At 39.1% G+C, this 15436-nt stretch overlaps 1 pseudogene; it reads left to right on the forward strand.

Moving 5' to 3' along the window:
* Positions 1-4415: 4415 nt before the first annotated feature.
* On the forward strand, positions 4416-4851 carry LOC138378937 (dnaJ homolog subfamily B member 6 pseudogene; annotated as a pseudogene).
* Positions 4852-15436: the final 10585 nt, after the last annotated feature.

Consider the following 15436-nt stretch of genomic DNA (forward strand, 5'->3'; position numbering starts at 1 on the left):
GTAGCTGGAGAATTCGATTTAGCCAAGGTTGTAGTCTCTCTAGGTGAGTAAAATGAAATGAGAAAGAGAAGCATGGGAGGTTACAGAAGGTATGTGCACAAGATTCATTATTTTAATTGGTTTAAGCTGCATCAAGATGGAAGGGAGGATATCAAGGAAGTGAGTACCATTGAAAAGATTTAGGATCAATGATTATAGGTCTTACTTAGTTCAGTGGAAAGATTGTTGGTGTCAAGGTAGCAGAGAAAGCCAGCTGGAAAGATAAGAAGTGGTAGTTTAAGAATTGAAATGTTTAAAATCGGAATTATGGAGTGATTGTTGTTATTAGAACACTATGGTCAAATGTATAACCATGGGGTTAAGTGATTGAGCTAGGATGGAGGACTAGATTACAAGAGTAGAGGAGGTCCAGGATTTAAGAGGCCAGTTTCCTGAATATATCCTCTAGGTGAATATTTAAATCTCCATGAATTATGCCAGTCAATATTTGATAAAATGGTGTTGAGACAGGAGCTAAAGAAATTAGGGGGAGTGTATTATGGGTGTTTTTATGGGGAGAAAGTGAATGTGATCTCAAAGAGTCTAGAAATGACAATGAAGAGGAAAGAGTGCAGCTACCCCAAATCTAATCCCCATGGAATGAGTAGTATGGGAGCCAAACAACCACCTCTATACCCCATTTTTGTTTTTTCTTCTTAAAATATTTATTTGTAATTGAGTTGCTGAAATAGGGTATTCCAAAACCTGTAGGTGAAACCTGTAAAATTACTCAGATTACAAATTGAGAACATGTCTCCAGAAATTAGACATGATATGTGCCTCATATGAGGCAGATTCATGTATGTAGAAGTATGATTGATTTATTGGGAGCTATTGGGGTTATTGATGAGGCAACTAAGTGATTATAGGGAAAAAGAGAAAAGTCTCTGCTTTTCTTAAGATATGGTTGCTTTCAACAAACTAATTGATTAGTTTTGCCCTCCAGTGACAAGATTCTCCTGGGGGCGTGAGCAAAAGGGTTTTTTGCCTTATAAATGAATTTAACTGTGACAACTTGACTAGGGAATTTAACTTTTAGGGTATCTTAACTGAAATCCTTCCTTAAGAATCAATTCTTGGCCGGGCGCGGTGGCTCACGCCTGTAATCCTAGCACTCTGGGAGGCCGAGGTGGGCGGATCGTTTGAGCTCAGGAGTTCGAGACCAGCCTGAGCAAGAGCGAGACCCCACCTCTACTAAAAATAGAAAGAAATTATATGGACAGCTAAAAATATATATAGAAAAAATTAGCCGGGCATGGTGGCGCATGCCTGTAGTCCTAGCTACTCGGGAGGCTGAGACAGGAGGATCGCTTGAGCTCAGGAGTTTGAGGTTGCTGTGAGCTAGGCTGACGCCACGGCACTCACTCTAGCCTGGGGAACAGAGTGAGACTCTGTCTCAAAAAAAAAAAAAAAAAAAAGAATCAATTCTTGTATAAACTTCAGACTGGTTGCTCAAACCCCAGTCTTACCTATAGTGGAAGCTCTACTGTTTCTAGGTTTTGGGGATTTTTTTGTTTTTAAAAATTGTCACCTTATTTATATACAAGATTTTTGGGAGCCTTTGTGGTAGCTCTCTTTGGTTGTGGGTTTTTTTGTTGCTATTATTACTCTTAAAATGTTTCATGTCTTCATTTATTGAGGAGTTACTTTATCTTATGTTCATTTATTCTCCCCTTACTCTTTAAATAAAAAATGTAGCACAGAGGCTAAAATGAGGGCAATTCATGATCCAATCAGTGGAAACCATGTGCCATTTATTTTTCCCTCCTGTTAGCTCTTCACAGGTCCTTCCTGAACCTCCAAAGAGGTTTCCCTAAGTGAAGCCCTTCTCTGTAAAATTTACTTGGGTATTTAGGAATTGCTTTATCTGGGCGTGTCAGAACTATAGGCCATAATTGCTGGAAGAATCAGTTCTCTTTTTCAAGAGATATTTGGAACTTCTGTGAAGAAATACAAGAACTAAAATCCATGGTGTTTGATATACATGTCTACCTGATTCAGACTGTTTTTCTAAGCAGCCCACAACACAGATGGAAAAGGAAGTAAAAGCAAAAATTGAACCTAGAAGAATCCTCTATTGATAGCATGACAGGTTTTATACAAGAGAAGAGACATGTAGTTTTAAAACATACTTTGAGACAAAACAATAGGAGATACAATTGCATGACTATAAGCTTTTGAACTTTCTTTTGTGCTAGCTTGTCTTAAGGATAAACTGGCCTGAAGAACAGAAACTCAAAAGAATTGTGCTTTTGTGCAGGACTTTTCAACTCTTTTATATAATCATCCCAAATAAGAAGCAGCTTGGTATGGCCGGGATAATATTCAATACAAATTTTTAGGATAATCGTGGTTGTTTTTCATGCTAAGTCTCTCTGCCTGATGTTATCTTTCTACAATTAAAACCTGCAGAGATTCATAGACTGCCGAATCAGGGCCCCATTTACTCCCTGATCACCTTCAGCCCCTGTTCTTCTCAAAATAAGAGAAACAGGGTATCCTAGAGGCCTGCAAAAGATAATTAATCAATATGCTAGCTTGAGGCCTTGGCATTAATTATTCCAATAAAAAGACTTTTTAACCAAGTGGATTAACAAAACTTAAACCCAAGTTCCACCTCACTGCTCCATCGGGAGCTCCGTTTCAGCTGTGAATCTGTTCAAGTTGACAGCTGCAACATCTGAAAACACGATTTCTGTTTTTTCCCTGACCTGCTTTTTGCTGATAGTCTTCTAGACCTCAAGGCTGTTTTCCTCCCCACCATTTTCACTTTGAGAATTATTGAAATCTCAGTCTTTGGAGCCTACTGACTACTCATTATCTCCTTTACTTTTTACATAATCTGATTTCAAATGCCTGCAAATTCAACAAAGAATTGCCCAAATATAGGTAGATGAGCTAAACATCTCTAAAATAGTTGTTAGCAATAAAGCACTCGTACTATTATTCCTTTCCAAAGACCTATATATTTGACATACAAATTATTTCATCTTAAAATCCTTAGACTTTTAAATCCTAAAAGTGGTTAGATTAAAATCAGTTAACAAAGTAGTATGGCAGACTGTTAATATTGATTTCTATGATGCTAAATGGGTAATTCCTAAGTTACCTGATATTTACAATAAGGACCCATTGATTTCCGTTCAAACTCTACTCACTGATAAATAGACATGATAAATCTTAACTAACATATTAATATCTTTCTCTAAAGACAGATATGGAGATGCAAGGTAGCTGTCCACATGAAACTGTTTTGGCTTTTCTTTAGCTAACATTTTGAGTGTCTACTGATAAGAAGCATGATGCTATAGAGTTTATTGTCACAGTCTCACATAATCATCATGCTACTCTATGAGGTAGGTATTCGTATTCTTATAGAAGAAGTAACTGCGGCTCACAGAAATTAATATCTTGTGTAATGTCACACAGCTAGTAATTGGAAAAGCTTAAATATGAAACAAGACCCAAATATGTCTGACTTAAGCCATTGCCTATTCCACTACACCTTTCTTCTGGCCTACTGGATAATTAGAGACTACTGGATTTCTAGGACCAAGAATGATAGTGCTAAAACCCCAAACGTGAAACGTGTACCGGGAAGATGGCTCACCTGAAAGCCATGCTTCTAGAGACATTCATCTAAAGCAAAGAGGGTAAATTTACCAAATCCAGTGTATGTGAAATGGCAATGAGTGAATTCAGTAGGGTTGCCAGGTAAAATACAGATACTCGGGTTTTTTTGAATGTCAGATAAAATGAGTAACTTTTACAGTATAAGCATGGCATCTGCAATATTTAGTGCATACTTATACTAAAAAACTAACCCTTGTTTATAAGAAATTAAAATCTAACTGGATATCCTGTATTTTATTTGCTTAATCTGGCAATCCCATGAATAAGGCAGTCATAGAGCTTCCAATTTTACAGTACCATTTAGTTGTGTTTTTCTTGAGCCATTTAGAAAGACAGCCTAGATATATTACATAGCAGTTGGATAATGGCATCAATGTTGGACCTTGAGGTAGGGAAATGGTTTTGTTTGGGGAGGAAGGCAAAATATTTAAGTGTCTTGAACTTTTCTGTCATGCAGGATTATTTTAAAATTTCCTATATATAGTTTTTGAACCTGATTTCTTGTGTATTATGGAACATACGAGGTAGCATTCATTACATCTGAAATTTTAGAATAAAATTCACTGGTGAAACTAAACTATTGAGCAATGAAAATAATCATTCATGGGGTATATTTTTGTTTGTTCCATGATTACATACTGTAGTAGAGAAACTATTCACTCTAAATTAGAATATCTGGGTCTTGACCAGCACAGCCGACCCAGAGCCGAGAGGAGCCCCAGGCCACCGCCCCCTCCCTGTTTCTCGCCGCAGGCCGCCCGTGTCCTCGGACCTGTTCCTACAATCAGTTAAAACATGGTGGATTATTATGAAGTTCTAGGCGTGCAGAGACATGCCTCAGCCGAAGATATTAAAAAGGAGTATCGAAAACTGGCGCTGAAGTGGCACCCGGATAAAAATCCCGAGAATAAGGAAGAAGCAGAGAGAAAATTCAAACAAGTAGCCAAGGCGTATGAGGTGTTATCAGACGCTAAAAAACGGGACATCTATGACAAGTACGGCAAAGAAGGATTAAATGGTGGTGGAGGAGGTGGAAGTCATTTTGACAATCCATTTGGGTTTGGCTTCACATTCCGTAACCCAGATGACGTCTTCAGGGAATTTTTTGGTGGGAGGGACCCATTTTCATTCGACTTATTCGATGACCCATTTGACGATCCTTGGATGAAATCCATTTGATTATGATAAATTATCTTTTTGATGTGTTGTTGAATTAGGTGTGTTAGTATTTTGTTGAAGATTTTTGCATTTATGTTCATAAGGGATATTGGTCTGTAGTTTTCTTTTTTTGTTGTGTCCTTTCCTGGTTTTGGTATTCAGGTGATACAGCCTTCATAGAATGAGTTAGGGAAGATTACCTCCTTCTTGATATTATGGTATAATAATTACAGTATAATTTCTGTAGGATAGGTATCAGTTCTTTGTAGATCTGGTAAAATTCGGCTGTGAGTTCATCTGGTCCAGGGCTTTCCTTAGTTGGGAATTTTTTTTATTATTATTATTACTGCTTCAATCTCACTGCCTGTTACTGATCTTTTCAGGATTTCTATTTTTTCCTGATCCAGGCCTGGGAGATTGGGTTTCCAGAAATTTGTTTATTTCCTCTAGGTTTGCTAGTTTGTGTGTACAGAGATTTTCATAGTATTCACACATGCTTTTTTCTCCTATGATATTAGTTATAATGTCTCCTTTTTCATTTCTAATTGAGCTTATTTGAGTCCTTTTCTTCTATTTCTGATTATTCTGGCTAATGATCTGTCAACTTTGTTTATCTTTTTAAAGAACCAACTTTTTGTTTCATTGATCTTTGTATTATTGTTTTGGTTTCCATTTCGTTTACTTCTCATTGCTTTTCTTTTTCTGGCTTTGAGTTTGGTTTGTTCTTTTTCTTTTCCTTGAGATGTGACCTTATATTGTTAATTTGTGATCTTTCTGTATTTTTGATGTAAGCATTTAAGGCTATGAACTTTCCCCTTAGGACTGCTTTTCCTGTGTCCCATAGATTTTAAAAGCTTGTGTCCCCTTCATCGTTCTGTTTGAGGAATCTTGATTTCCATCTTAATTTCATCATTACCCAAGGATCATTCAGCAGTAGGTTAATTTCCATAACTTGTGTAGATTTGAGTGTTTTTCCTGGAATTGATTTCTAGTTTTATTCCACTGTTGTCTGAGAAGATACTTGGTATGATTTTTTTTTTTTTATTTGCTGAGACTTGTTTTGTGGCCTAAGATATATTCTATCTTGGAAAATGTACACATGGGGTGCTGATGAGAAGAATTTATATTCAGTAGTTTTGGGGTAGAATGTTCTGTAAATGTCTGCTAGGTCCATTTGTTCTAGAGTCCCATTTAAGTCCAGTGTTCCTTTTTCATTTTCTGCTTCCAGGATCTGTCCAGTTCTGTCCATGGGGTGTTGAAGTCCCCTACAATTAAGGTGCTACTGTTTATTTCTTTGCTTAGATCCTAGTAGAATTTTCTTTTTTTTTTTTTTTTTTTTTTTTTGAGACAGAGTCTCACTCTGTTGCCCAGGCTAGAGTGAGTGCCGTGGCGTCAGCCTAGCTCACAGCAACCTCAAACTCCTGAACTCAAGCGATCCTCCTGTCTCAGCCTCCCGAGTAGCTGGGACTACAGGCATGTGCCACCATGCCCGGCTAATTTTTTCTATATATATTTTTAGCTGTCCATATAATTTCTTTCTATTTTTAGTAGAGATGGGGTCTCGCTCTTGCTCAGCCTGGTCTTGAACTCCTGAGCTCAAACGATCCGCCCACCTCGGCCTCCCAGAGTGCTAGGATTACAGGCGTGAGCCACCGCGCCCGGCCAACCTAGTAGAATTTTCTTTATGAATCTGGGAGCTCCTATGGTAGGTGCATATATAGCTAGGATTGTTATGTGTTCTTCTTCAATTGCTCCCTTTCTCACTATACAATGGTCATCTTTGTCTTTTTTTTTTTTTACCATTGTTTGTAGTCTATTTTATCTGATATGAGAATGGCTACACCTGCTCACTTTTGGTTTACATTTGCATGGAATATTTTTTTCTATCCCTTCACTTGAATCTTTGCAAGTCCTTGTGCTTTAGATGTGTTTATTGGAGACAGCTAGTACTTGGGTTGTGTTTTTTCATCCATTCACCTGGTCTATGTCTTTTTAGTGGGGCATTCATACCATTCACATTCAGTTTTAGTATTGATATGTAGGATGCTATTCTGTTTATCATGTGGAGTGATATCTTTTTGGTTTTTTTCCTTCTTGTGCTATTATTTTATAAGAGCTATGAGCTTTAACTTTTGGGTGGTTCTACTCTGGTGGGTATCTATTGTTCTTTTCCATGTATAATGTACTTTTGAGCACTTCTTGTATGGCAGGTCTAGTAGTGAAAAATTCCCTTAGTGTTTGCTCACCTGGAAAAGTCTTTATTTCTCCTTCATTTATGAAACTTAGTTTTGCAGCATACAAAGTTTTTGGCTGGCAGTTGTTTTATTTCAAAAGAGTAAAAAAATGAGGCCCCAATTCCTTCTGGCTTGTAAGATCTCCGTTGAGATGTGTGCTATAGTCTGATGGGTTTTCCTTTGTGTGTTAGTAGTTGCTTTTGTCTTGCCGCTTATAGAATTTTCTCCTTCATGTTGACTTTGGGCAAGTTGACGATTATGTGTCTTGGAGATATCCTATTTTCTGTGAATCTTCCCAGTGCCCAGTGACCATTTTGTATCTGGACATCTGAATCTCTGCTGATACCAGGGAAGTTTTCCTCAATAATTCCCCTGCATAAATTTTCCATGCTTTTTGCTTTTTCTTCTTCTCCCTCCAGGATACCTATAATTTGTATATTGGCTCGTGTTATACAGTCCCACATTTCTCTGAGTGATTGTTCATTCTTCTTTGTTCTTTTTCTGTATCTTTGACCGACTGGGTTAGTTTAAAAGCCTTGTCTTCTCTCTCTGAGATTCTTTCTTCTGCTTGGTCTAGCCCATTGTTGAAGCTTTCAGCTCTATTTTGTAATTTTCCAAATGACTCTTTCATTTCTTTAAGTTCTATTATATCTTTTCTTATGTTGTCTCTTTAGTGAGTTTTTCATAGTTTTCATTCACATCCTGAAATATTTTTTTGGTTTCTCTGTGTTGGTTTTCAACTTTCCCTTCAATCTCATTCATCTTATTTGCCATTCATATTTTTAATTCTATTCCTGACATTTAGACAATTTCCATTTGGTTGAAGTCTATTGCTGTGGGTCTTTTGTGAACTTTTGGGGGTGTCAAAATAGCTTGTTTTTTCATGTTGCCGGAATTCTTTTGCTGGTTTCTTCTCATCTACAACTTATTCTCTCAGCTCAGTGCTGATAGGTTTGTGGAACACCTGGTCTCCTTTCCTGGGACTTGTCCTACTTAGTGAGAAGGAGATGTCCATAGACAGTGCTTTTATGTCCTGCTCCAGAGGACTGACCCAGCAGGAGAGGGGTGGATGCACTGACAGCCCGTAACACAGCTGTTCTCCTGCATCATCCCATTCCACTGCGGTTGTCGTAGTCCGAGCCGGTGCTGGGGGATATTTGTTCAGAGTAGGGGCTTGGTGCCCAGGCCACTGTTGGAAGCTGAGACAGGGGGTTTGGTGAGTCTCTGTCCATGGAGGCTGGTGGCATGACCTTGGCCAGTACGTGGCTGGGTCATGGGACCTAGGTGGATACCTGGGCAAGTCACAGGACCTTGGTGAGTGCCAAGGCATGTTGCAGGACTACAGCTGGCAGCAGGGCAGGTGCAGGATCTTCTGGGCACCTGGGTGTGTTGCAGGACCTTAGGGGTGCCTGGGCTGTCATGGGACTGCAGGTGGTGGTGGGGCAGGTAGCGGGAACTTGATGGGTGCCTGAGTGGATGCTGGGACCTTCATGGGTGCCTGAGTGCATTGCAGGAACTTGGTGGGTGCCTGTGCAGGGCGTGGGACCTTGGCTGGTACCTAGACAGGTCAGGGGGCTTTGGCTGGTGCCTGAGCTGTTTGCTGGATGGCAGCTGGTGGTGGAGTGGCTCATCAGGTCACGGTGGCTTGGCCACCTGTGGTGGTGGGACCAGGGAGCTGCAGAGTACCTCATGGGGGAAGTGCAGTGGCTAGGGCTCTCCCTCTGCCAAGGTCTGACTATGGCAGCTGCTTCAGTGCTACTCAGGCGGCAGGGGTGGTGCTGTTGAGATGGCAAGATGGCTGTGGCTGATGCTGAGGTCTGGTGGACACCTGCTCTGCTTAGATCCCTGGGAGGTGGCCAGTGGGGGAGGTTGGGGAGAGTGCATGGTGCCCAATCACAGTGTGCATGAGAGCACCTTCCCTCCCTGCTCCTTCCCTGGCCCAGCAAAGGTAATAGGAAGGTGGCTGCAGGGGAGCCTACCCCTCTGCAGATTGGATGATCTGGTGCTGACAGCACAGAATGACATTTGTTGCAGCAACCTGGGACCAGAAGCTGGCCGGACCCTACTGTGCCCATTTTCTAGTGCAATGCTTCTGCACAGTCTCCAAGCAGCTCCCTGATCAGTTTGGATGCCTGATGTGGTGGGGGAGTCCCCCTTGCACCTTGGGTTGCAGTGTATGCTGGGGAAGTGCAGAGCCCCAGGTATCTCTCCCCTGCCCCTGCCCCACGTGTGGACACTTCCCTCCAGGTATCTTCTGATCTTGCCCAGTGGATCACCCTGCTCTTTTGTCCCCCACTTTGGGTGTCTCCAGTCACTTCTCTGATGATTCACAATGCTCTGTCTGAGACAGTCTATCTGTGGGTGAATCTCTACCCACAACCATTGATCCTCTCCTTAAGAGCAGCATGTGCAGGCTGCTTCCAGTCTGCCACCTTGGCCCCACACCAAAATTTATTTCTATGATTTAAGACTGCCTACTGGGGCCGGGCGCGGTGGCTCACGCCTGTAATCCTAGCTCTCTGGGAGGCCGAGGTGGGCGGATCGTTTGAGCTCAGGAGTTCGAGACCAGCCTGAGCAAGAGCAAGACCCCATCTCTACTAAAAATAGAAAGAAATTATATGGACAGCTAAAAATATATATAGAAATAATTAGCCGGGCATGGTGGTGCATGCCTGTAGTCCCAGCTACTCGGGAGGCTGAGACAGGAGGATCCCTTGAGCCCAGGAGTTTGAGGTTGCTGTGAGCTAGGCTGACGCCACGGCACTCACTCTAGCCTGGGCAACAGAGTGAGACTCTGTCTCAAAAAAAAAAAAAAAAAAAAAAAAAAAAAAAAAGACTGCCTACTGGAATATTGCCTTAAATATCTATTGATATCATAAAGGAAACAAAGCTACTGAAAGCAAGCAGGGATGGTTTATGGTGCTACATATTGAGAAAGAGTCAGGCTATTTTTAACTAAACCAATTTTTATAAAGCCACTGAGTTTCTCTCTCTCTTCCTCTCCCTCTCTTTCCCTCTCCCTCCTCCCTCTCCAATTTGAGATTTTTTTTTCTTTTAAAAAGTATGTTTGTTGCACATTAAAATGAAAATCCACGGGTCTTTGTCTTTTCACCAGTATTAATTGTGCCTGCTTAGAGTGGCTTCTAGCAATATTTTCTTTTTGAACAATCATAGGATGTTTATTTAGTTCCTATGATGTCATGGCAGTGATATGTAGATTTGTATCAAAGAATTTCTGAAAACCAAAATTGCTTTCAGAGAGAACTAAGCAAGAAGTAATTTTTAAATGTGGTAATTTAATCTTGATTCCATGTTTGTTATTTCATAAAAGTATTGTGATGTCCCTTATAAGACATCCCATTAAACTACAATCTGGTTGGCAGGAGGGTGGAATTAAAAGTGGTCATTCAGCAATGACCTAATTATGAACTGTCTTCTTTTATCAAAGTATTTTTAGGTTTGATTATTTAGTCCCATTAAACCTCTATTAAAAGTTAAATATTTTTGCCTACTTGATATAATCGAAAATTTCTCACATTTTTAGCTCTATTTTCAGAATGGATTCTTGTACTGCCAGTAGTAAGATTTTATTATATTATTGATTATCTGCAGATACTGATCTGATATTTTTTTTACTTATTTATTTATTTATTTTAATTTTTTTTTTTTTACATTTTTTTATTCTTATTTCAGCATATACTCAGCTATAAGAAACAATGGTGATATAGCACCTCTTGCATTTTCCTGGAAAGAGTTGGAACCCATTCTACTAAGTGAAGTGTCCCAAGAATGGAAAAATAAGCACCACATATACTCACCATCAAATTGGTTTCACTGATCATCACCTAAGAGCACATTCAGGAATAACATTGATCAGATGTGGGTCAGGGAAGGGATGGGTGTATACATACATAATGAGTGTGATGCGCACTGTCTAGGGGATGGACACCTTTGAAGCTCTGATTTGGGGGGCCGGGGGGCAAGGGCAATATATGTAACCTAAACTTTTGATCTGATATGGAACAGTATTGCTGTAGAAAAACTTTACTCTTCAGTACCAAAGACCACCTACCTTCCCTTTGCTTGGCTCAGAAAGCTATTGTTATTTTATTAATATTTTCCTTAAGCTATTTAGTGTCAAGGGAGTCATATGATGATCTTCCAGGGTATTTGCTTTTTAAAAGTGGACACTGGGAGAAAAACTAAAGATACATACATAATTATTTACATATAATTATGTGTGTGTACATATATACATAATATTTATAACATCTTTGGACATTAGGTGAGGGTCAGGTAATTCAAAACCTGAAAGACCAGGAGGAAGTGAGAACTCTGCCCCATCTCCCCAATTCATCATTCATATTCTACCAAATCAAGACCTTGGCTCTGTTTAGGATACTTTCACCTGCTGAGTCTTTCCTTAGCAGTAAACTGTAAGTTCCATGAAAGCAGAGACCTTTTTAACATATTGGTGTCATCATTGCATTTCTAGTGCTCATCCCAGTATCATAGTGCCTATAAAAATACTAATGATATTTATTGAAGTAATGACAACAAGAACTAAAATTCACACATAATATTAGCAACCAAAAGCAGCTACTCCTAACATTTTAGTGCATTAATTTACTGTCTTTTCTTTATGTCACTTTCTTCCCTCCCTCTTTATACACACACACACACACACACACACACACACATTTTTTTCATTGTTACTAACATTTCCACCATGGTATCAAATTTTCTTTTTAAATATTTTTAACATTTTTTATAATTATAGATGTAAGTCATACTGTAAAAATGAACATATAGAAAAGTAAAATTGTCTTTAATCACTATACTCAAAACTACTTTGACATTGTAATATATTGAAGACTTCTCTCTCTCTCTGTCTCTGTGTCTCTTTCTCTCTTTCTCCTATACCAAAATTTTCATCATTCTGTATATTTTTTATCTTTTTTTCACTAAACAATATTCTGTATTTTATTATCATATACTCTTTGAAATTGACTAATAGCTAAAGAATATGCCACATTATGATTGAATAATTTTTATGCTAATATGCCAAATTTGGATATTTATGTTTCTTTCAATGTTTGCCATAGAAAATTTCTCATTAGAGCTTGACCTTATCACTGAATTATTTCATTAGGATAAATTCCAGAATTTAGAATTATTTACTAAAGGTATAGACCTTTTTAAGGCTGTGAGCAAGCAAGCCTGTGTGAGTCATCTCTCAGCCTATTCTCACTAGGAGTGAATGCCTTTTTTAAAAAAAAATATTGTGTATTTGTTAGGCTAAAATTCATTGCATATATTTTTCCCATTTGATTATATTTGCTAATGTACATAAGTTTTAAAAATTAGGTGGTCAACCTATAGATAATTTCCTTTATGGTTTCTTCTATTGCTTTTATGTTTCAAAAATTTTGTATTCTGAGATAAGTTAATATCAACCTATATTTTCTTCTAGTTAATCTAGGGTTTCAGGATATACATTTAGTTTTTTTTTCATATATAGAGGTTTTTAAAATTAAAAAATTAAAGCTAATTAACCTTGACAAATTTAGAAAATTTGTAAGAGAAAGTAAAAATGAACCTCATTCCTACCATTGTATTTGTTCAACAAATATTGAACATCTACTATGTGGCAGGCACTAGGTACTGAAGACACAATGGTGAGCAGGTCCCTGCTCTTGCTGAACATATAATCCAGCAGGGAAGTATAGGGGTAAATACAGTGTTATTGGGTGTGTACATAGCAAGAACATATAACCTAAGTTTCCATGAGGAAGCTATAATTAATCTGAGAAATGATGGATGAGAATTAGTTAGCAATGTGGAGATTAAAGGAAGAGTGTTCCAAGGCAGAGAGAATGATGCAAGAGAATGTCTGGGGCAAAGGAAAGCTTAAAAATTTCAGAGAACTTGGAAAAAGTGAGAGTGGCCAAAGTTAAATCACTGAAGGTGAGACCGATGAGAGATAAGCATAAAAATGTAGATAGGGCTTAGGTTGAAGAGATCTTTATAAGTTAGGCTAAACATGTTGGGCTTTACTTTGTGAGTTATTAAAAATCATTATTAAATTTTTGCATGCCTCCTTAGAGACTTTTTACATATAAAAACATTTAAAACATAAAATAAGAAAATGGGATTATGCTATACAGTTTTATTACTTGTTTTTATATTCATTCATTTATCCAAAACTATGCATTGAACGTCTGCTATGTGCCAGGTACCATAGTTGGTGTTGGGATACAGCAGTAAGTATAACAGAAAAATGCCTACTCTCATGGATGTTATATTCTATGGGGGTGAGGAGACAAAGAACAAACAAATATATAACATATTGGGTAATGATAAATATTTAAAAGGAAAAGTAGGGTAAATGGTCAGAGATGATGAACAATTTAATTCTGATTAGGATGCTATCTTAGTTTGGATTTCCTAGAAATAGACCCTGAGATGGGAATTCTTGGACAAGTAGTTTGAGAGAGTGCCTTCAGGGGAGACCTGTAAGGGAGTGAGGAGCAGGATAAGGCAGGGAAGAAGCTAGACAAAGACGTATAATAGTTTCAACTGAAATCTAGCCTTAATCTGATCCCAGGGGGAGCTCTTGCGTATGAATGACACCACAGAGTTTTCCATTCCCCACAGGGAACGTGGTCAGCTGCTCGATTACCTATTCTCTTACAATAGATCCATTTTAGCATGTCTCCTCCCTTAGCCACATGGCAATGTTGGCACCTTTACTTCATTTAATATGAGCTACACTTTCACCAAGCTGCCAAGAGGCACCCTGGCAGTGTATCAGAAGCACTAAGGAAGGCCCTTGGCATAGAAAAGTGTCACAGTATTAACAAACTTTCCTTTATCTATCTTTATTTTCTGCCTCCTTTGATACAACACCCTCAAGATCTATTCCCAGGTACACTTTTCCAGTTCATTACAGTACATGTTAACCAGGTCTTTCAGCTTCTTTGGTGTATAATCCATCCACTCCCTTAGCGGATCTAGCACTCCTCCAGGAGGATCAGGCTGAGCTCTGAATCTAGTTATTGATGTGGAGTCCAAGAGGGGAGGTAGGGGCCGATCCTGAGGAAGGACAACATTGTCTTGTAAGATACTTACCACATTTGAGGCTTGTGCATACTCTTCAAATGAGGCCTTCTCTCTTTTAACATAAGGAAGAGTGGGGTCATTTTTCAGGTCTGTGGGGTTAAGGGGAATCTGGGAGTTCAAGTTGCTCAAGTGAATCTACCCAGATATTGGAAGTTTCAGGGCCCTACTCCTTCTCTATCTGTGCTCTGACTTTGGCATAGGACACTTACTTAGACTGAAAATTCAACCACCTCTGATGTTCAGTCTCTTATAATCAAGTCCTGTGTCAGTCTGCACTCCAGCTATAGGAGATGAGGTTCTTTTTAAGATGCTTCCAAGGATGCTCTATGACACTCACACATTGTTTTATGTTGCTAATTAAGTGATCCAAGCCTGTCATTTCTTTTTTTCAAAGCATCAGTGGTGCTTAGCAACAGACATCCGAAAACCACAGGCCAGGTATTCACTAAGATCTCTGTATTTTGCAAACATCAGAGACTTTGTGCAAGCTAGTGCATCCTCGCATTCTAAAGACTTGTTAATACTCCACCTATGGCTACTAATGGGATGATACTGGCCATTCAGCCAAGCCAATGAGACTCTTTCCTAGAACTCCTCATGATACCAACTGTATTTGTTCTTATTTCATAGAAGCAAGTCTGAGTTGTGATTTTTGAATTGAGGGAGCACTTTCAGGTGAATCCTTTAAGGGAGTGAGGAAAGCAGGTGAGAGTAGAGGAAGATACAAGGCAACGATGTGGTTTTAGCTAAACTCTAGCCTGTTCTAAGTAGAAGGCTCTGTAGTATGAATGACACTACATACTTATCCCAAGGTCTGAGGCAAGGGTCTGGCATTTTGTACCCCTATATTAGTTAGTCATTCATTGCTGACATAGGGAGGATGTAAACTTCCAGAAATTTCCAGGAAAGATAAATCTTTGCCGCTGACACTAGCTCTCGGGGATGAAACTGTGAACTGCTAACATACAATGTTCACAGCAGCTAGAATTTTTGTGCCACCAAGTAAAAGGGATCTAAGCAGGGTACTAAGAACTTCTACTCTATGGGATCAGGGAAAAATTTGAGCACAAAACTGAAAGAAACTATGCAGATGTCTGAAGGAAGAACATTCTAGGCACACTAAATGGGAAGTGCAAGGGCCCTGAGATGGGGATGTCTAGTAATAATGAGGAGGCCTATGATGTGGCAGTGCTATGAGTGAGGGGGAGAATAGTAGATTAAGTCAGGGGGATAATAGGGGTTAGACAGTG

Source organism: Eulemur rufifrons, chromosome 30 (assembly GCF_041146395.1).
Source record: "Eulemur rufifrons isolate Redbay chromosome 30, OSU_ERuf_1, whole genome shotgun sequence".
NCBI classification, from domain to species: domain Eukaryota; kingdom Metazoa; phylum Chordata; class Mammalia; order Primates; family Lemuridae; genus Eulemur; species Eulemur rufifrons.